General features: G+C 37.8%; 1 protein-coding gene across 1 annotated transcript in view; it reads right to left on the bottom strand.

Moving 5' to 3' along the window:
- Positions 1-22,416, bottom strand: part of ANO10 (anoctamin 10) — a 123,977-nt gene that overhangs the window by 13,310 nt on the left and 88,251 nt on the right. The gene's annotated exons all lie outside the window — the stretch shown is intronic.

The following is a 22,416-nucleotide window of genomic DNA, read 5'->3' on the forward strand; positions in this document are numbered from 1 at the left end:
TATGTACTTGTATTATTTTCTAGCCTTGACAACCCAATCGCAGTTACTCTCTCTTAACTTACATTTTGTGCAAAATAATACTCAAAGGCATAACTAGATTACTTGTATTAGATGAAATGCAAATTAATTTTAATAACATTGTAGTTTTTAGGTTTAGAATTTCATATGAAAACTCTTACTTTCTAAACAAACCTGAATAATTGAAAAAACCAAAAAAGGATAAGCATACTGAAATTATTCTTTTACTTTTTCAACACAAACCTTTTGGCTATGCACAGAATAAATCCATTTTCATACGCCTCAGTAACACTCCTCCTGATTTTTTTCCAGGTTTTTTTTTTCATTTCTGTCAAGTATCTTTGCTTTCTTTATTAAAGCATTTTATTCTCTTTCCTTATTTATTCCTTGCTGGTTCTCCATTTAATGTTCTGCTGTCCTAGTTGCATCCCCTCCCTTAGATCATTTTTTACTTCCAGTGTCTTCAAACCGAGAAATTGCTCCCTTCTGCATCTAAATGCACTGGTTGGTAAGGGTCATACTTGCTGGCAGAGAAACTGCAAGAGGAAAAGCCCTGGAGGCTGGCAGCTCCCCGGTGGGAAGAGAGCCGCACTCCTCTTCCCACTCCCATCATCCTGCTCTGCTTTTCAGGAGCAGTGGCAAGGAAAGGAAGAACAAAGTACCACTAGCACAGCTCCACTTTGCTGCTTTGCTCTGAGGGGGGCTGGATAAAGCCTGGCAACAAACTGAAGCCTAGATATAAATGTGTAGAACAGATACCTACTGCTTCAGTTCTAGACTGACCTTCTTTTGCTTCAATGGAAATGAGAGATAATGATGCCAGCTTCAGCATGCACTGAGGGATTAACTATTGTGATTCATGTTAAATTGCCACACTAATTTAATTCTATCAGACCTCGAGGCTTTGCTTTGAAATGTTTCTTATATGTTGCAAAGTGCTTTTACTGGGTACTCTGGGTTACTAGTACCATCATATTTCTCCTTCTCAATTTTAATCTATCACAACACTACATACACTATCTAGCCTGCAACCACAAATACCCAAAATAATTTCTCTTCCACACATTAGCTGTAGCACATTAAAACTGTTCTATTGCTATAGAAACACTGTACATTACCATTTGTCAGAAAACATGTTGTCTTATAAATTTTATAGTAAGACCTTTATAAAATAGGTTGTTACATTTATCAGACAAACTGGATTTTTAAAAAACAAGCCAGTAAGTGCTACCAAAGGACTCTAAAAGAAATGTTTAAAACATCATATGATTTTGCGTCAGTAAAGGGAGTTAATATCATCCAGTGAGTCACCTAGTTAATTCACTGTAAATTTATGTGATGGTATAAGATGGAAGGTGAACACACATTTCCACAGATCCTTCAGGGTAAATCAAATACGCAAGCTGGGACAGGACAAACAATTACAAAAAATTAACAAGCTGCAGAAATCCATTTTCTGCACGTTGAGCTTGATAATCTGTCAGTGCTCACATGCTAATGTTTCCCTTTTGGCACTGGAAACAGTCTGAAAGCAAAGAAGGAAAATTCCATACACCATTATAGGTCCAACAGGACTGCAAACACCATAGCAGGCAGTTACATCCTTTGCTAAGATAATTTACAACCACAGCAAAAGATTTCTTCAATAATCTAAAGCAAATGCCTCTCACGTGCAAAGACAGTGCATCATTTTCCATATCAATAAGAAATAATGGTAATTATTAGTGGTGTAAGGACATATACCAAAGAGAAAGAGCACAACCAGTAAAAAGAAGGGAATTGTAGGCTGTGATTTACAATAACCCAGCATAAGACTGCACCCACAAAAGGAACTCAACAGCATCCACACATACAGATTCTCATTCTCTCTCTCTCTGCACCTGTATACTGCATCTTTACACATATTAGAAAAAACAGAAAGAAAACACACAGATATACAGGGAAAAATAAATAAAGATTCTGACAATGCTAGTTTCAGGGGAAGGAGCAGTGTCAGTATAATGCTTGTATTTAAAGGGCATTGTCAACAACATTAATGGGAGGCTGTTAGGTTTTGGGTTGTACGTGGGGCTTTTTTGGGTTTATCTTGAGAATTCTCTTCCTGATGCTTTTCTCATTTATATCCTGTGAAATCCAGAAAATGGACAATATTGCTACCATAACATTACAGGAAATTCCTACTTCAGATCAGCAAGAGTTTTTCAATGGACAATATATCCTGAAGACTAATTAGCATTAAACATTAATTTAAGATATATATTATATATGTCACTCTACTAGAGTATTACTCTAATGTATAAATAACCTTCAAATAATTATATTGGAATTTTGCAATCTTACTAACTTTTGATCATAGAAATACCTGCCATTGAAACTGCCATTTGCTGAAATTGCTTCTTGACTTTGATCTTTCTGTGACACGGGAATAATCACAGATAATATTTGGAAAAGCATATAAATAGCACCTTAACAAAATTTTCCCTCTTTTAGAATCTGCAGGGATTTTATTAAAAAGAAGAAATGAAGTATTTCTCCTGTGTTAGTGAATGAGACTCTTCTCTAGGTTTCTGCTGATCTGTGAAAAAAATAGAAACAAGTCAGAGTTACTAAGATCTATATAAATGCTCTTGCATTAGATGTTCAAGCAACAAACTAGAATCTCCACAGTGGCACTAAAAATAATCTTGTTTTTGGAGCAGATATGAAAATTCTTCTGATTCGTGGAATAAGCTTAGCACTAATTGATACAGAAAGTAAGCAACTATTCCCATTAATAGTTATTCCAAAGTTTAAACTGTGTTCATCACACTTTCTCAGGAAAACAACAGGACCAATCACTCCCCAAAGAAGTAGTAACTGAGTAAACTAATGCTTTGGTCTGATAATTCCAATGTCAGAAAGTTAGAAACAAGGAAGGGAATTGCAGGGTGTGTCCCACTTGCAGAAAAAAAGTCTCTTCTTACAATTCTGGGTTTGCTCAATAGTACTTCCATCAACCTAAAGTCATCAGTCTTTCATTTCATTACAATTTTACCTCACCACTAGTTACCAAATGTTAGCTGCAATGTAGTAAGAATAGATCTTTCCATCTCCCCAAAGATAATCAAGCCTTTTTCAAGAGGCAGACTGACTAATCTCATAGAATGATGAAGAGTCACAAGAAATATACCTATTTAGCAGATTTATTACTCCTTTATATATATACATACACACACATACAGAGGAGTACTCTTTTGGGAAAAAAACCCAAACCACCAGCTTAAGAAGATGCTGATAAGAAACCTCATAATAGAATCATTACAGTTGGAAAAGACCTGTAAGATCACCAACCACTAAACTCACACTGCCAGGCCCATCACTAAACCAAACCATATCCCTCAGCACCTCATCTGTGCGTCTTTTGAATATCTCCAGGGATGGTGACTCCACCATCTCCCTGGGCAGTCCATTCCAATGCTTAACAACTCTCTCAGTGAAGAAGTTCTTCCTAATGTCTAATCTAAAGTTGTGCTCCCTTGCACAACTGGAGCCTGTTTCCTCATGTCCTGTTACATTACTGGAAAGATTGACCCCCACCTCACTACAAATCCCTTTCAGGTAATGATTCTCTGAGCCCAGCCATCCAGCCAGTTTTCTACCCATCTCAGAGTAGATCTATCCAAGCCATGGTCAGCCAGTTTCTCCAGGCCCCTTCGACTTGTGTCTGTCAAGGTGCAGCAGCAGGTCACACACCATTTCCCTTTGGACTAAAAGAGTTTCATTCTGTCATCCATCCCTGTCTTCCCACTCTGGTGGGTGGGTACCCAGAGAACAGCTGGTTTTACTGTTGAAGACTGAGGCAAAGAAAGTATTAAGTACCTCAGCCTTTTCCTCATCCTTGGTCACTAAGCTTACTCCTTGCATCCATGAAAGGATGAAAATTCCCTTTAGCCCTCCTTCTGTTGCTGATGTATTTGTAGAAATTTTTCTGACTGTCTTTTACAGTAATGGTTTGCTTAAGTTCAAGTTGTGCCCTGGCCCTTCTAATTTTCTCCCTACATGACCTCACAACACCCTTGTAGTTCTCTTAAGTTGCCTGACCTTTCCATGAATTCTCTTTTTCCTCCTGAGCTCCAGCAGAAGCTCCCTGTTCAGCCATGAGAGTCTTCTGCCCCACAGCCTCATCTTATTGCACATGGGGACAGCTCGATCCTGTGCCTTTAGGATTTCCTTCTTGAAGAATGTCCAGCTTTCCTGGACTCCTTTGCCCTTCAGGACGGCCTCCCCAGTGACACTGGCTACCCACTTCCTAAACAAGTCAAAGTCTGCCCTCTGGAAATCTAAGGTGGCAGTTCTGCTGATCCCCCTCCTTTCTTCTCTGAGGATTAGGAACTTGCCCTAGGCAACCTCCAACCATCACATCCCCCATCAGACTTTGTTCACAAACACCAGGTCCAGCGAGGTGCCTTCCCTCCTTGGCTCTCTCACCAGCTGTGTGAGGAATTCATCTTTCACACAGTCCAGGAACCTCCTGGACTGTCTCCTCTCTGCTGTGTTGTATTCCCAGCAGACACCTGGTAAGTTGAAGTTCCCCATGAGAACAAGGGCCAGCAATACTGAGACTTTCCCAGCTGTTTAAAGAACCTCCCATCTACCTCCTCATCCTGGCTGGGCCGACTATAGCAGACTCCAACCATGCCAACTCCCCTTGTTGTGCTTCCTCATTATTCTTACCCATGAACACTCAACCCTATCCTCAGTCACTGACCTATAAACAGTCAGGACAGTCCCTAGCATAGAGGGCTGCCCTGTGCTGCTGCTGCCCTGCCTGTCCCTTCCGAAGGGTCTGCAGCCATCCAGGGCAGCGCTCCAGTCCTGTGACTCATCCCACCACGTTCCCGTAACAGTGACCACGTCACTTCCCTTGGTGCACAACGGCTCCCAGCTCCTGCTGTTTGCTGCCCATGCTGTGTGCACTGGTGTAGATGCACTTCAGATGGGTTACCAATCCAGCTACCTTTCGGGGTGAACAAGTCCTGACTTCCACCTGACCATTTGCAGATGCTTTCGTGGCCTCTAACACAATAACCCTCAATTCTCTGCTGCCACAAATATCTCCATCTCCCACCTCCCCCGATGCAGCAGACCCAAGGATGGTGGGAGTAGACCATCACTTAGACTCTTGCATGCTGCCCCCAGGCTTATTTCTGTTGAGCCTGGTTTTACCCCTTTCCCCCTTCAAATCCCTGGATTAAAGCCCTCCCAATGAGCCCCATTAACTCTTATCCCAGTTGCCTTTTCCCTCTTTGTGATAGATGTGTCCCATCCCTTTGAATTATCCCCACTGCCCTGTAAACTGCCCTCTGCTCAAAAAACACAAAATTCTGTCTGTGACACCAGGCTTGGAGCCAGGTATTAATCTGTTTTGCCTTCCAGGAGTTTTCCTTCTGCCTGCCCATAACCAAAGGGATAGAGGAGAACACTGTTTGTGCTCCTGAACCCTTAACCAGGCATCTCAATGCCCTAAAATCTCCCTTAATTGTCGTTAGACTTCTGGTAGACACTTCATCACTATCCACCTGGAAAATCAACAATGGACAGTAGTCCATCCTTTCAGGGAAACAGATTTCCTTAGTTTTTCAATTTATTTCAAACTATTCAAGCAAAGAGAGCTTTAATATAGAGCTTCAACAAATATCCAGTAATCTCTGTTGTTTCACACAGCCCTGCTCTTGCAATAGCATGTGAAACCATTCTTAAATATACAGGGCTGTGTTGCTGCCTAAGCTTTTTTCAATCTTTTTTCTTCCTAAGAAAGCAAAAGCAGTTCACAGGCAGAATTGTACATAGCTTTTGGAACCTGCATGGTCAAGCAGAAGGTGACCTATACATGCATCACAGATGTCCAAAAAGACCTTCGGGGCAAGAACTTAACACTTGTGCATTTTTATCAAGAGCTAAGGCAATAGAAGTCTTAACGTACATAAGCCCTGTGCTACAACTATGGAAACAGTGCAATATAAATAGTTACCTATCACACACAGTTCTTTTGTCTCAGTGTCTGACCTGAATCTTAAAAACCTGGGTTTTGTGAGCCATTCTGGCAGATGTACCATCCCCTACATCAGAACTACCAAAATAGTAATGAAGACTTGTAAAATCCTGCACTTTTTCCCTGCTTCTTTCCTACCAAAAGCTATGGAGTCAGCATGCACGCACATGTCTGCTAAACCTCCAAAATATTTTCTTTGCACTGAAATTTAAACTCTTCCAAATAGGTCTTTGAAGGAACTATGATTGGTGACATCTCCCAAAGTTTGATCAACCAATTTGGACATCATTAGAGCAGTATTACTCAAAATAAGGCCTCTTTCCAATGTACAATCTCTAAAGAAAGCACTTACTCAAGTATCAAAAAGTGGTTTTCAGTTTTAAAAGAAAAATCCTTGCTTTGTGATCTTGAATGCCTTTGTTGCTTTTCCCTGGGGTTTTGGGGTGTGTTTTTCTTTTTTCTCCTTTATTTTTCCCCTTAAATGGAGATAATTACTCTCTGCATCTCTCCATCCTTCATGATCAACTGACCTTTTGATTCATTCCAGAATTATATGTGGAAAATGTTCCTTTCTTGCTTGCACTCTTCTTCTAGAATAAGCCAGTAATCTACCAAACTTTCATTGTCTGAGAAACTAAGAATTTCAGCCCGAACAGGATATATTTTGAGTGTTTCCTGCCTTGCTCTGAGGGACCAAGGATAGAGAAAAGAAGTGCAGTAGACTCTTCAACTGAGATGTGCCTTACGGCAGTATATATTGCCCTCGACACCCTTGCTCCACAATAGCAAGGTAGATAGTACAGCTATGGCTGAGCCAAAGGCAATGCCTTTGCAGAAATGACCTAGCTGCCTGCCTGTTTCTTCACACACATTCCAAATAGATCTTCCACATGAAACAAAAATGGAGTCAGTAGGAAAAAAAAACCAATCCAGAAAATGCTGGAAGATGAATGACTATCACTGTCTGAGGAAGTAGATAAAAAGAGAAAAATGTTCTCCTAAGAAAAAAGGGAATCGGATAAAAAATTACTAGTATGGCTGTGCAGCCCTAGTAAAGATCAAGAATTAAAGCAATCTCAAAAAACAAAAAGAGGGGGGAAATCCAAAACAAACAGAGCAATCAAACTACTAAACTTTACAGTCTCCAAATGCACCATAAGAAAATAAAAATCTTTCTCTCCTCAATCCACTTCATAGGATATATAGCCACAAGCAGTGCACATTACACCTATTACTGGGTGAATAAACTCCAGAGCAGCATGATGCTCCGAAATGATTTCTAAAGCATCACTAGACAAGAAAAAGCCCTTAACTTATAAAATATTCTATTTGTTTCTAGTTCTGTCTTTCCATTTAGTTTTAATGTATTTTACTAAAACTTTAAAAGACAATAAAACTTTAAAATGCATCTGTCTGAATCCAGTTATTTTGCAAGATATTTTCCTCCTGTCTTCTCTAATCCTTTTTATATGAGCTGGCATGTTAAACAGCATGCTTTGGTATGCAGAAGCTAATAGTGCCATTGAAATCTCTGGACAGCCTGCTTCTCAGATGCAAAAAGCCATTATCTCACCAAAAGACCTGCTCTAAACAGAGTGTCCTTTTGCATATGAGCTACCTATCACCACAAGCCATGTTAAGTGTAATTCATATAGCTGCACATCAGAAAGAACCAATGCTGAGAGTACATACAGGAAAACGTCTTTTGTTTAAGCACCATCTATTTATGTAATGATATGATGTGTTCCATGTACGTAAATGAAATTGGGTTTTATGAAAATTCCCTCTAAATATTGGAGACTTGAGTCTCTTACTAAATAAACAGAACAGCAACATAATATTGCTCCTGTAACACAGCAACACCACACAGTAGGCAAAAATAATCTAAAATATACCCCATCCTAAATGAAAAGGATGCTTCATACTAATTGAAGACTGACATGCTCTTTGACCTAACCATCTTTCTTTGAACACAAAACCTCACATTTCCCAAATGTCAAGTCTTGCTTCTTTTCCATAAGAGCATATGAGACTTCAAATGCAACAGAAATGCTGTGTGTATGATGTACCACAGGACAATGAGAGAAAAAACAGACATCACTCATGTTGACTGCTGCACACATTCAGACTAAAAAAACCCCAAATATCTCTCATGAACACATCAGGCCTCATTTGCTCCACGTAATGTGCTCCCTAATTTGCTTACAAATTGAAACCCACCCCTAAAATCTAAGTGTGACTAACATTTTTATATTCCTTCATCTTTAACTACTTCATAATTCAATTATTTCATAGTTCAGCTGTTGTTTCAATGTGATGGTAGACAATAGATGTGCTGGCGATCTGAACTACATGTAGGTTCTGTCCAGAACAGCGTTTTCCTCAGTCTTGTGCTAGAAAAAAATCCGATTTAAAGAAAAATGCAATTATAATATATGCATTTTATAGATCCATTTCATATGCTTTCTGAGGTACTGTCCTACTCTCTCAGTTCTCTAAATATCTGCCTTCCCCTCAGGTTCTTTCTTAGTATTTTCACATTTTGTATACACATCAAATGTCACCTTCCAGGAAGATTAACATGTGTCATCCTTACACAGTTTCACACTGTGAGTGCATGTGCATAAGGAAGCAGAGCATGAATACTTTTTTGCCTATCCAGTGCCTGGCATGAATACATTTTTGCCTATCCAGTACCCAAAGAGTTTCTATATGCCCTAAAAAGGTCTTGGAAGTGGGTAAATCGTAAACTTGCATATCAACAAAACACTTCTGACAACTCCAGTCATTAATGGGTAGCTTCCTTCCCTCCATTCAATGCCTGTCCATACCATCATTCATATTGTCACTGATTTAAAGCAGTATCCTCCCACATGTTCACAGCTGATTAGGAGTTAGATGTGTAGCTGAAAGACTCAAATCTAACACAAGACTGCCAAGAACAGCTTTGCTTCTGAATGTCTATGAAATAGAAGAGTTTGATAATATGGTAGCAAACAAGGGTTTACTTTTCAGATGTTGGGACCACATAAGTTTTTGTGACCTCCATGCTGTAATTTGAACATGTGTACCTGGTAAGTGCAGGCAAGCATCCCAATACAGACTCTGATGACTTGGTACCCAGTTCATCTCCCTAGTGATAGACTTATATTGAGTATAATTATCTTGAGTAATCAAAACATCAAATTAAAATAAAAATCTCAAGCTCGAGTGTTCAAAGTACATGTGCATCCACATTGTAACAGGGATTTGGACAAGCAAGCAACAAACATAACCACACACCTGAATTGTCAGGATGTTTTACCTCAGAATAATTATTTAATAAGTCATCTTTAAAGCTCAAACTAGTCTCCAAATTTCAATCATGGTCAACAACTGTCTCCTCAAATCTGCAGCTTTGACAGCAACAATATGTTCCTTTGAAATCACCTGAATTACATGTTTAAGGGGCCGGGGCCACGTAGACAGGGACCTTGAAGTAACTTCCCAGCTACTAACCAATTTTAGCAAAAGTTACAGATTTGCAGGGGGCTCAAGAATACTAAATGCCTCTTCATTTTACAAAAAGTACTAGTTTAGTATCAAGAGAAATCCACACCAATACCCTATCACTGAAAACACAACTGCAACATAATTTCTTCTACCTTCCAGCAAGTAGCTGCCAGGTGTTTAATCAGGACATGCATACAGCTGTATATAGATTCAGGAAAGACAGAACACAAATCCCAAGCAAATCAGGCTACTGATTTCTGTATTAGTTTCTGCTACTTATGAGCAGACTGTGTGTAATACGAGAGCATGCAAATGGAAAAGTTTATTGGACAAGAAATCAGTCCAATCTTCTTTGTTATCTACCCCGTATAGACTTTAGAAAAGTATTTTCATCCCCTTCCCTGCTTACAACCTTTGTTTAGCAGAGAGTTCTGCCATTTTCTGTAGTCTCGCAGCACAAAGCTACTGATTCTTCTGATTCCTTTTTGTTTTAAAGAGACTGTAAGACTCTATTTGCAAAATACGTTTTCACTCTTTTTTGCCTCTCAATGAAAGTTATTGTTCTATTTGTGACAGCAAGCAGGCAAAGAAATTTTAGAACATTTTTTAAACAATGAAATTAATGTGAGCATATGACAGAAGGAAACTGTCAACAGCAGCCAAAAAAAAAAATCATCAGAGTAACTACAGCTTACTCCTTTGATAAACTTGAAAACACTCACAGTTTATAGAAATTTAGCTCTCCAAGGAGCCAAGAGAATAATATCTGCCATGGCAACCAAACAGAGCAGTCTTCTGGCACTTTCTGAATGAGCATTTAGGAGGAGATTAATTCAATACTCCGAATGATGAAAGGGCTCTTGAGATCCATAACTGTCTCCCACAAATTACCCTTATTGTACAACTGGATGTTTAGAACAGATTGCACATTATCTATATTGAACTAGAGCTTTCATAGCAAATTTATACGAAACAGATTAAGCCCACATGATGTGTCACACTATTTTCACCCACTCTTTTCAGGGCGTTTACAAAAATGGGTACTTTATTAAACAGATCACTGCAGTTTTGCAGGATTTATTTTTAAGCTTATTTATATTTAGAAGCTGCTGTACGTCTTTTTACTATATAACTTTGGAATTTCTGAAACATGTATAAGTGTAAAATGACATGAAAAATTACGGTATTGTATATAGAGACAGCAGAAAGACTGCCACATAAGTAGCAGTAAAGTAACTATAAGCAGTGTCAGTATGTAAGTATATATAAGCATTATAACCTTTTTTAGGCATTTCATTCTATTTTGAATTTACAGTAAATTCAAGTGATGACATACCTCAATGAATAATCACGTGTCTTTCTACTTTTTTCCTCATATGCAGTATCTGAAGAGCACTGGATGATGAAGATAGCCTTCTTACAGAGAACAAGTTAGAACATTATATTAAACAACTAGCTGCTTCATCAGATTCTAAATTGCCCTGGAATCTCACCTCTCAGGATGAAAGTAATTTCATATTTTGTTTACTGATTTCCTAATACTGCAAACAATCACACTATACCACATACAAACCAGACAAAATGGTTAATAAAACAAGATTTATAGCTCAAATCCATACCATTCTATGATTCTAGCTTTAGGAAAGCAGAAACACATATTGTCTCCTCAGAGACCACTGCACTTTGCAATCCTCAGTCCAGCAATGTTCAAGACACAGTACTTCACTTGCTGTATTAACTGAGTAGCTTTCTAGCTGTTTCCAGTCATGAATAACATCTGGATTGCATAGATTGTTATGGAGAATGTGCATCTAAAATTACTCTTTGCCAGTCTGATAAAAGATACTTGAAGTTAAAGATTATAAATATCATTGTTTTGGCCTTGTATTTGGCAACTGAATTGAAAGTTGAACTTTTCAAAAATTTCTAATGTCCACACAAAATTTGTAGTGATAAGACAGTGGAAATTAGACACTTAATCCACCACCATTTCTGAAAACCCCACTTTCTGCTTTTGATTACATTATCATAGATTTTTTCTGCAAAATCCCTACCTTCTTCATATATTAAGCAGGCAGCAGAGAAACAAAAAGTAGTGAATGTAATTACAGTTCTGAAGATCCAAGACTTCTGTAGAACTAACATTTATTTGCAAATGAGACAATTCTGGATTTACACTGCTTAAGCGTAGACTGTGCTCCATCCTGCATATGGAGGAACTGTGTATCCTGAATAACAAACAGCATGTAAACGAAGGAACAGTGGTTAGGTTCTAAGCAGAGATGAAAGTATTCACCTTGCCACTAAACAGTGAAAATAAAAATAAATTTTGGTGAAGTAACCTCACTCACTGAACATCACCTAACTTATCATAGACTGAAGCAGGAATATTAGGAGAAAGAAAAATTGCAGTACAACCTTGAATAATGATTCAGAGCACAAGGAATAACACTGTTGGTTGGCAAGTTCCCTTCAATTTGCTACTACTCCCTTTAGGCTCACTTTACAATTATATCAATCATTAATAACATATCACATATAATATTATCAATATCAAAATATGGACTGAAGGTTCAGTCCCCATTTTGGTATTGATAATTAATGTTGGTTTAAGTTTTAGAAGGCTTTTCAAAACATCAGGCAATTTAAGCATTAAAACCCACCAAAAAACCCCAAACCTCTCGGCTACATCTCTTTAGAGTGGGAGGCTCTCGAATCTAATTGAGCTGGTCTGATTATTTCAGCTGAAGACTTTTGTGCTTCTTGACTCCCGTAAAAAAGTAATGAAGTGAAATAGATTTTTACATTTCACCATTTCGACTCAACAGGAAAGCTACACACATTTTAATACCTGTATTTTAGAAAACAACTGAGGCTTTTAAAACCATTATAATGGTAGCACTCAGAGAAGTATATCTGCTGATTAATAAACCTCTAAAAGAATCCAGTCTTTTCCATATAAAGAGAATGAAATAGGTTACAATTTAAATTTAACATATTTCCATGGAATTAGAAACTGTAATTTGAGAATTCTGCCTCCAAGGATTTATAAAAGTACTTACACTGTTCAGTAAATATTCACTTCTCCCCAACAGTACTTCCCCAAGATCATTATTTTCTAAATCTACCCTTCATTTCACAAATAAGCTAGTCAAATCTCCAAAATGTGTTGAGTTTTAATATGCACATTCTTGAAGTAAAATGTGTAACTGGAGAGCAAAGAATTATTTGCAAATGTGAAACCTGTCCCAACACCAAATTCCTCTGTCTCCACATCAGTTGAATATGAGTTTTTATGCCTGCACTCATCCCTCTCTTCCACTAAAAAACCACCAACCACCATAAATGTCACTGTAAAAATAATATTTCGTATTTGTGTCCTTTTGACTTTATTACCATTCTCTTCAGTTTACTGTTCCTTTGCACAAAACTAACTTCTGACTTTCAGAAGCTTTACAATCTACTCCTCATCCACTTGCTCCACTCTGACACACCTCTTGTCACCACTTTGGCAAAGAACCGCTGTCATTGTTTGCTTGTTATAATGCTTCTCCCTCAAAAAATCATTCTTTGTTCTTTCATGATGCCACACAGGTATGGAAAAGCTCTCCATGGGAATCAACAAAAAGTGTCCAGAAAAGTCACTTCCTATGTATAAAGAACGTTTCATAAGCCCATGATCAGGTATTAATGAGTCATCGTAACTCTGTCTTCCTGGGCAGCTGAAAGCTTTTCATTAGATCTAACTATGATTAGACCTGCCAAAATACCCGATTATTTTTTTTTACCACATCCTCCAGAGCCTAATTTTGGCTATCATTCTAATTTTGTATTTTAATGTAGCAGAAGGTATTAAATAATCTTAGCTATAGTTATCACTACTTGTCTCCTATAACAATCACAGTGAGAACCTGGAAATGCAGCATGAATTGTATTTAGGATACAGTGTTAGAAAGGGAATATATTTTGTAGGAGTGAGTTCTTCTCCTGACTGAGTAAAGATATATTGGGACCTGTACTCCACATTATGAAAGTTTCATAGTTCCAGATATTCTGAATGAATGTAAAATTTAAATTTAGTAAGATGTTCTCTGAAGCCAGCCTTGTCATTTAAACACCTTTCATGTCCTTAGGAACACAGCTGATTGTTGCCTTGGAAACAAAGACTGCTCTCTAGTGTGCTCATTTCAAGGGATTCAGTCAATTTGAAGTCAAATTTCCAACTGCTAATTTTATACCTGTCACAGGTGCAAAAGTCCTTAAGATCAGCCGTTTGTTGGCAATGCTGTTCTCTAACAACAGTGTACCTCTATTTTGGGTTGGGTTTTTTTTGCACTGCCCTTGGTGAACTACATCATTCTTGTGTAATACTCTGCAGGAAATGTAATTGTATACTTTCCCTCTGCATATGAGGGTGATTATGATAATGGAGGAGACAAATCTAAAAGTGAAAATGCAAACACCTTTAGGCACAAACTAACAAGAGGATACCAATAATTTTTGGTCCTAATGGTCTTTAAACTGATGTAAGGTGTTTTTTAAAAAATGAACAGGATAAGCAAAAACACTCTATGCTCTATTTTTATGCATAGATTTTTAATATGCATCTAAGTTTAGACAAAGTATTTGTAAAAATGAGGACTAAGACTTCATTCCACTCACCCTTTTCAGTCAAGCCATATGGTTTAAATGAAGCTTAATATGACATGAGCAGACACTAGCAAGTGGGATCTTTAACAGGGACAATACCCACGTTTTCAGAGGCTCAAATTCAGCCCTGTGTTCATGAGCCTCATTATTCACCCTCAAGTAAATTATGACATACCTAATTTTTTCCCTTACTTGGTCAGAATGCAAATGCTTTCATTTTCAGGATTTATATTATGGACCAAGTTCTTAACTGGTGTCTCTCCATGAAGACATTCATGCTTTACTCTAAGGGAGACTTACTCTAAGGGAGACTTAATCTAAGGGATGCTCTCTGTACAGTTCACAGAGAGTGACAAGTTCCTTCATATATTGCTTGTTCCTGTTCTGAATTACCTTCCAGACGAACCTCTTTTTCTTGAAGGAACAGGAGAGACCAGCATATCTAAAGTGAATTCTCCCAGTAAGTCTACATAATACTCAGTGCACACATTTTATGTTTAGTGGTGTTAGCTATGACAGCAAAATGCTAGTGCTATATAAATACTTCCAATTAGATATTGGAGTTTTATGCTGTTTAAAGATTTTTTTTTTCTCCTCACATGCTCGGACTCTAACTTCTATACCTACCCAGTGACTTCAATGATTTAAGGTGCGTGGCAAGTGCCTGCATGTGTGGCTACACCAGGCACTAGGACTGTCCTTAGATACTATAGACATGTTGTCCTTTGTTCAAGAGCCAAAGTAGCTAAAATCTTGAGTGTATAAAAATACATTAAGTTTATGCAGTAATACTCATCTTCCCAAAGCATCATAAATGCCAAGCTCTTTGCATTTATGCAATGATGCTTTTCTTACTTTGAGCCATGTTTGGAGAATAACATTGTATTATCTCACATTGCTTATGGATTCACAGCAATATTTTCTTTTTTCAGTTGAGTAGTTACAAGGCACCACCACAGAGCATTCATTCATCAATCTAGTCTTCAGAAACTGTGGTTTCCACTCAGCTGTAAAAGTCGACGAAATTAAACCAGACTCTGATCCAATATTCCAAGGCTTAAAATATCTAATACTTTCTCATGACCAGCCTAGCCCTTCTAATCAAACTGGAGAACTTCTATCTCGAAAAGACACGCAAAATAAAAGTTATTTTACAAGAGGTGGAACAACTCCTACAGATACAATAATATTTCCACATAAGCATATGCAGTATCAGGGCCATGAGCTGCACATATATCCAGAGGGAAAAAAATAAATACTTTAAAATCCACTTAAAATAATAACTAAAAGGTAAATAAAACAGCTACAGAATGATCCAGCATCACAATTACTATCAAAATTATCACTGACAAGGTGATTCAGTACTACCAAAAACAGCTATATGAGAAATATGGTTATGTGCAAACCCATATGCACATGCAGGTGTACAAGGATGTGCATCCACAGGAGTTAGTGTATTAGGAAAACAAAGGTGTATTTCAAATAGAAACAGGAGAATTCACAGTTAATATACATTTAAATGTTGTTTTTTTAATAGCATGTAGAAAATTCAGTTGCTTGATTTTGTCATCAATGAGAAATTATAAATCAAGAGTGTGTCATGTGCAACTACCTTTCTTGTCACTCCTCCACCTCCCTCAGCTTTCAATTTCAGGTCTCAGCATTCAATTTTGTTTGCACCAGGCTTGCTTTCAAACCAGCACATTCTGTTCTCATCGAAATGAAGGCTTTCAAGAACTGAGTATTCTGAGTGCTATAAACAAAATGTGTCTATAATGAGGGTAAATTAAATGCAATTTAATCTAGTTGAGAGGCTGGGAGATTTTGTTCAAATGCTGAATATTGTGATGAGTGAACAGCACAATTTAGAATAGATTCTTTTCTTCCTTAGTTCTTTGTTTGTGTCCTAATAAAATCAATGTAAACAAACTGCCTAGTGGAGCAAGGCTGGCATGGGTACTTAAATGACTTTTTTTCAGCTCATTTCTTTTCCTGGATTAATTCCATGGTCACTGTGTGTAGAGTTGTGGAACACTCATAGTGGCAAGTAAATGGATGTTTTCAAAATACTCGCTGCACAGGGACTTTCAAATGCCTAACAACTGATTAGAGTTGAGGGTGAACTGCAACAAAGCAAAGAGTACATTTATTAAATCAGGCTCCAAAACTCGCTGCTTTACAGTCTAACAATAGAGGTTACCTCTCCTATAGAGGTTATAAACATTAAGATAAGTAAAACAAAGAAATGCAAAAGTGAAAAGATCAAAAGAGTCTACATATGGAAATGAATAAAGACAAAATATCCTTTAAGAACAAAGCACACAGACAGAATAAGAAGAAAAGTAGGTACAAAATTCGAGACAATAGGGCAGGAAGGGGAGGAGATCATTTTTGTACCAAACAAACCCCACAAACCACATTTATTTCATAGTCAGGGACTCTTTGTCAGATAAATGTGACAGTATGGCTGCACACTGATGTACAGAACTAGAACAGTGAGCTAACTCATTTGCCCCTTGTTTACCTACAAACCAAAGGCTAGAGAAACATTATTTTACTTTAACTGGCTCTTAAGTTATATTGCCATATGGATTTTGCTGGTCATACACTTAACATCTATAATCCATACAGCCTGGCTGTCCTGAAGTCCCAAATGGAGAAGGAACTATCAGCTCCCCGTTTCTTTATCAATAAGGAATCAGTAAGATATAAAACTCTGATGAGGCAAAGAATTAGAGAGCAGCACAATGAACATAGGCTACACATCCAGAAGAACAACCTATTACTTGCTGCAACATAAGCAAAATTATTTTTCTTTAAAGAGCTGTCCACAGAGATCTCACTCCCAGTGACTAGCAACATGTAGATAGGATGTGTTTAAGATCCTCTGTAGAAGCAGCAAGACACCAAGCCAGGTTGCAACCCTGGACTTCAGCCGAGCTGACTTTGGACTCTTCAAAGAACTGTTCGGAAGAATCTCATGGTACACGATTCTAGATGGTAGGAGTGCCCAAGAAAAAATGGTTACTCTTCAAGAACCAAGTTCTCTGAAGCAATATGCAGTAGAAGAGGTAACTGGGCTACAGGCTGAACTAGCATATTAGCAGAGTGCTATCACTGCATCATAGTAATGAAGCCGTAGGCATATCCCTTTTTCCCCTAGGATTTTCAAGACCAATGTGATTACAGGATGCAATATCCAAGAGATGTCTCTAACTTAAAAAATAGTTTAATTTAGTTAGATGTGACAGGTACAGAGGCTTCAGCTTAATAACAAATATTCCAAGTCCAAAGCAAAGTGTTTCTGGACAGGAAACCGATTCTGTTTAAGATTTGTTTGGATGGTGACCATCACAGTGCTCTGTCAGCATTTGGCTTCTGGAACTCATGGAGAGGACATGTCATCTGTGGTCCATCACTTCTAGATGAAAACAAACTTCTTGTGAAGTCCTCATGCCATTTTTATTGAGGTATTCTGCCATCTCCCTCACCCCCAAGTGAATTTTTGAGAGGAGGCTGAGGGATGAAAAAAAGTATCCCTTCACAAAGCTGAATTCAGTCTTTCCAATAACTTACAGGGAAGAGAACACCTTGCAGAGCTCTCATCTGTTATCTGTTACAATTACTAAAGACAGGAATTTCAATCATTTAACCTGTACTATAAATTAAATCGGGGACACTGCCAAGAAGGTGCTGTAGCTATCTGACCAAAGCATGAAGAGCTGAGCTCTTACTGCTACTGTTAAAATGTACTTCAAAGGCTGGAAAAGTTTCATCATCATCAAACACCTTCCAGTCTTGATCTTAAACTATGACGGTACAGAGAGGCCTCGGCAGATTTTCCCCACCCTTTCTTTCCGCCCCAATCTCCCCCCAGTGAAATATCCTTGCTTCTATTTGCAGGTGAACTGCACTTAAACCTACAGAAGATTATTAACAATATTAAAATTAAGCTAGCAAAAACTGAGCTGCAATTCTTTTTCCAAATGCAAACAAATTCTTATTCAGACTGTATATAAACAGCAGGTTGCTCCTGATGGGCCTGAAATCAACCACCTAAACCATAGTTTCAAAACCTCTTCCACTGCAATATTAAGGTTTTTATGCAACCAGCTCTTTTAAACTGATACTCACAGTCAAAATAAACTTCAGTTCATCTCTTGCCTTTTGATTTTGTTCTTACAAATCATTATATTACTTCTGAATATAGTTATAGGTGTTATCTCCTGCAACCACGCTGCCACTGCTGTAGAAATAACACAGATGTCTGGGGTTTTTTGCTGCCCGTGTTTCTGGGCTGCTCTCAGACAGGCAGGGGTTAGTTTTGGGAGAGCAGCCGGTGACCTAGAGGACCAGGGAGCACTTATGTAATGCGTTTACACACCTTATGTAATGTTCATATACTGTGACAGTCAAACCATTTCTCAGATATTTGACTATCCGACAGCTCTTCCTCTGTAACTCTCTCACTATCTGGCTTTTAAGGAGATATTTTAAAGAATCTACTAACAATCCTCCCCCACTCCCCCCGTCCCTGAGCTCCCCAGATTACAGATGCTAATGTCATCACGCTAGTTACCAACAGGAACAGATGAGGTCTCTGGTTTTTGGACATTTTCACATATATTGTCTTCTAACTTTAGAAAAATTATACACACAGTACAGCCACTGTTGCACAAAAGCGTAACGTCATTGCAGAATGTTTTTACAAATATTTATTTCCAGTCCTCAATAATCCAGTCTTTAGCTGGGTGAGTGGCAAGTGTTAGCTGAGGGCATTGAGGAGGAAAGGAAGGGAAACTTATGGTGTGGTACTCATCCATTTAACAAAGCTACAACTTTTGAAAACATCTTGTGAAAAAATAAATCTTATTGAGCTCTTTTTCTTGACCTACACCAGTGCAAAATCCAAGGCATCTTGCTCTTAAAAAAAAAGATAGTTACACAGTACATGATGCTTTTTTTTTTTAACCATGTTTGCTTATAATTATTTACAGCTTGCAGAAAACAGTACGTGTAAAATATTTTTTTTGGAAAACTAAAAGTGTAAATTACATGAACTAATACAATTTGATCAATGAGAAAATTAACTTCTAGCACATAGGTGTAACGAAAGATTCAACATTTTGCACCACTGTTACTATATTGACATTGGCAGAATACAAAAAGCATAGGTAATATTGAAAGTATTCTTCTTGTTAGCTGTAAAAAAATAGAATCACTATCTTGTTCTTGCCATTGAAATTAGGACCTTGTGAGATACCCTCTCTTAAGCTTGTCAACAAAAATACCACACAGAACTTGAATTTTAAAAGTAGCATTTAACAGTAGCCTGCCTAGAAACACAGTCAGACGATACAAGATAATTTGACCTAAAAAAAGCTAAGAGGCTTTGGGTATTAAAGCAGACTCTCAGATGTTTATCTTAGTGAAACAGTTTCACCCTCAAAGCTACCCAGTATGATTAATATTTGCTGGAAAACATTATGCACAGAATCCATGAGTGGAAATACAGTAACTTTTAAATGCATGGACTCACGGAAAGCCAGTTGCCTATATTCAGCTCAACTTTTAAAAAACTGCTTATTTTGACTATAAAGATGTCTTTAGGGAAATAAATAAAGGCATACAATAGCTAGAAAGGAAAGATGTCACTCAACTAATAAGCAGAAAGCACAGGCTGCAGAAATCTGGCTGTGCATTATGGAGGTTCTGGCCAGAAATCCCTAAGCAAAATGTCCCCTTTGAAATACAGCCAAAAGATCCACCACCTCAGTACTTCTGAGTGCACCTGCCATGAAACAAATGCTTGACTTTTCTACACATAAATGTCTCTGATAAGAAAGTCAATAAAGCTAATTACTAATGGAGTTTAAATTTATATTTACAGTCGAATAAAAATTTTAGATGCAAATAGAATTTTATGAGTCACATATGAAAATAACTAAATATATTAAGCAATATAAACATATCCCTCACCAATGCAATATTTCTTCTTCTATAAAGTCACCAGAATGTGGAAGATGGACTTTGAAGAGTCTCAAACCCAAGTGATAAAAATGACCTTACTCGTTTTAAGAAAACAAAGGTCACTTGCTATGTTGTCATGTAAGTGCTCAGCACACTTCAAAGGCACAACAAGCTATAAGATCAATCACCAACAATCCTGTGTATTACATCTAACAACAACTACCAAACTGATAGGTCTCAGACTTCTCAGTTTTTGGCAGATGAAACAATTTTCCATGAAAATAGAACAGGAAAGTACACTTGGCACCTAATATCCCCTCGGCAGTGGCAAGGAACAGATTCAATAAGTTGATTCACAGATCGTAACATAGTGGAAGACCAGAAACAACAAGAACTTTGTCAACTTGAATCTTCCCAAATTTGACAATCAGTCTGGTCTCTAAGAATGAAGACTCTTTGCATCAATTCACATTCTTTTGGAAAAAAAAAACAGATAAAGAAAAAAAAGAGTTAGCTAAAGCCCTGAAACACATGGACTGTACTAACTGTCTTAAAGCAAATTTATAAGCATCATTAACAAGCAAAAAGCAAATCAGGCCATTATGTTTTATACAAAGCCTGTAAAATAAAGTTCTGGAAAATCAAATTCACACATTCCAGAAGCCAAATGGACCTCCATGATAATTCAGCTAAATATCTCCTCTCATATATATAAGCTAAAGAATTTTCCCAACAAACCTGATTAGAATATATTGACACCTACAAATAATGAGCCCATGTCACAATCAAGCATGTCACTTTGGTGGGGCATACACGCGAAATAGAGAGAAAAGCAAGTCGAAACTTCTGGTACTCAATGCTTGCCTCTAGCACAGTGACTCAACACAGGGTCATGGCTCTGTTCCTGATCTGGCACAGGGAGAACAGGATACTCAGTCTCCAATCTCCCTTTCCCCTTCACATGTAGAAGCTGTCTCTGCTACTTCCTCAGACACTGGAAATCCTTGTAGGCTCTGTTAAGGGATCAATGTTTCTACAGTCTTTTATCATTTAACATTTTCATTTCATTAAGTAGTGCCCACCATTTAACAATATATCTCCATCATGGTTACACAATAATCAGTGAAAATATTACTTTCCTCACTTACAAGATCTATAAAATAGACTAAATTTTGCTGATGCTGTCCTGCCACATACGTGTACTCAACAGGGAGTTAAATCACCTACATCTCTACTAGTGGTAGAGGTGAGGCATTTTGGTTTTACACATCCGTGGCTTGTTTTCACAAAGAGAGGTCTCATACAGTTCAAAGTGCTCAAGAAAACAAATAATAAATTTTGTTTATTTTAATCTTCCAAAGCAAATAGGAGAAAAAGCCAAAAACCTCTCTGACAAAGTGCCAATCTGTGGTTCTGTGAAATCCCAAACTCTTAAAGGTCACGGTTAAATGAAGTCTAGTTATCGGTCCAGATAATGGTAAAGGGCAAAATTATTTAAGATATCATAGCCTTATATTATCAAGACAGCAAGTCTTAGAAAATGGGTGGTGACATGGAACACTATTTGCTAATTAACTATAAACAAGAAGGTGGATCTAGAGATGCCTATTTCTGACATGATTACTTTTCAGCTAAGACAGATAAGTAGAGTATGAAGAAGCCTTCTAATGCATGTGAGTTAAAACAAACAAAACCACCTTTGTTGGACCAAGCTGCTTCACATGCATCTGCTCATTTGGAAGGTTTTTCTCAGCAAAACTTTTACTACACTGAAATTTGTGAATTATCACAAATTTTGAGAGGCAACAAAAGTGAGCAACTGAACAAAAATGAGCTGCCAAATAACAAGCATAAACTACAGTAACGAAAATCAAATAAAAAATGATAATTTGTTCTAGAAAAGTATGAGGGGCACAAAAACTCCAAGCCAAAACCCAAATGCTGCCATAAGTTTACCAGACTGTGGGACCTCAGTGGCTCCTAGGGGACAGTACTAAGAGTTAATCACTTGTACTTCTTGCCAGGCAGGTGTCCCAGTAAGACACCTCAAGAGTTAGAGGTATTCAAAGTCTGAAACCTCCTGCAATGTAGTCTTTCTTTCTCTAGCTCTGGAACAATTCCATCCATCCTCAGCTACAACTAGATGAGAGGGTGAGGTATAGGAAAGTTAAAGCATTAAGATAATACATTGCTAAAACGTAAAGGATTCACAGTGGAGAAAAAAGAAGTCACCTCAATGGACACTACTAGTGCAG

This window comes from Colius striatus, chromosome 5 (genome assembly GCF_028858725.1).
Source record: "Colius striatus isolate bColStr4 chromosome 5, bColStr4.1.hap1, whole genome shotgun sequence".
Classification (NCBI taxonomy): Eukaryota; Metazoa; Chordata; class Aves; order Coliiformes; family Coliidae; genus Colius; species Colius striatus.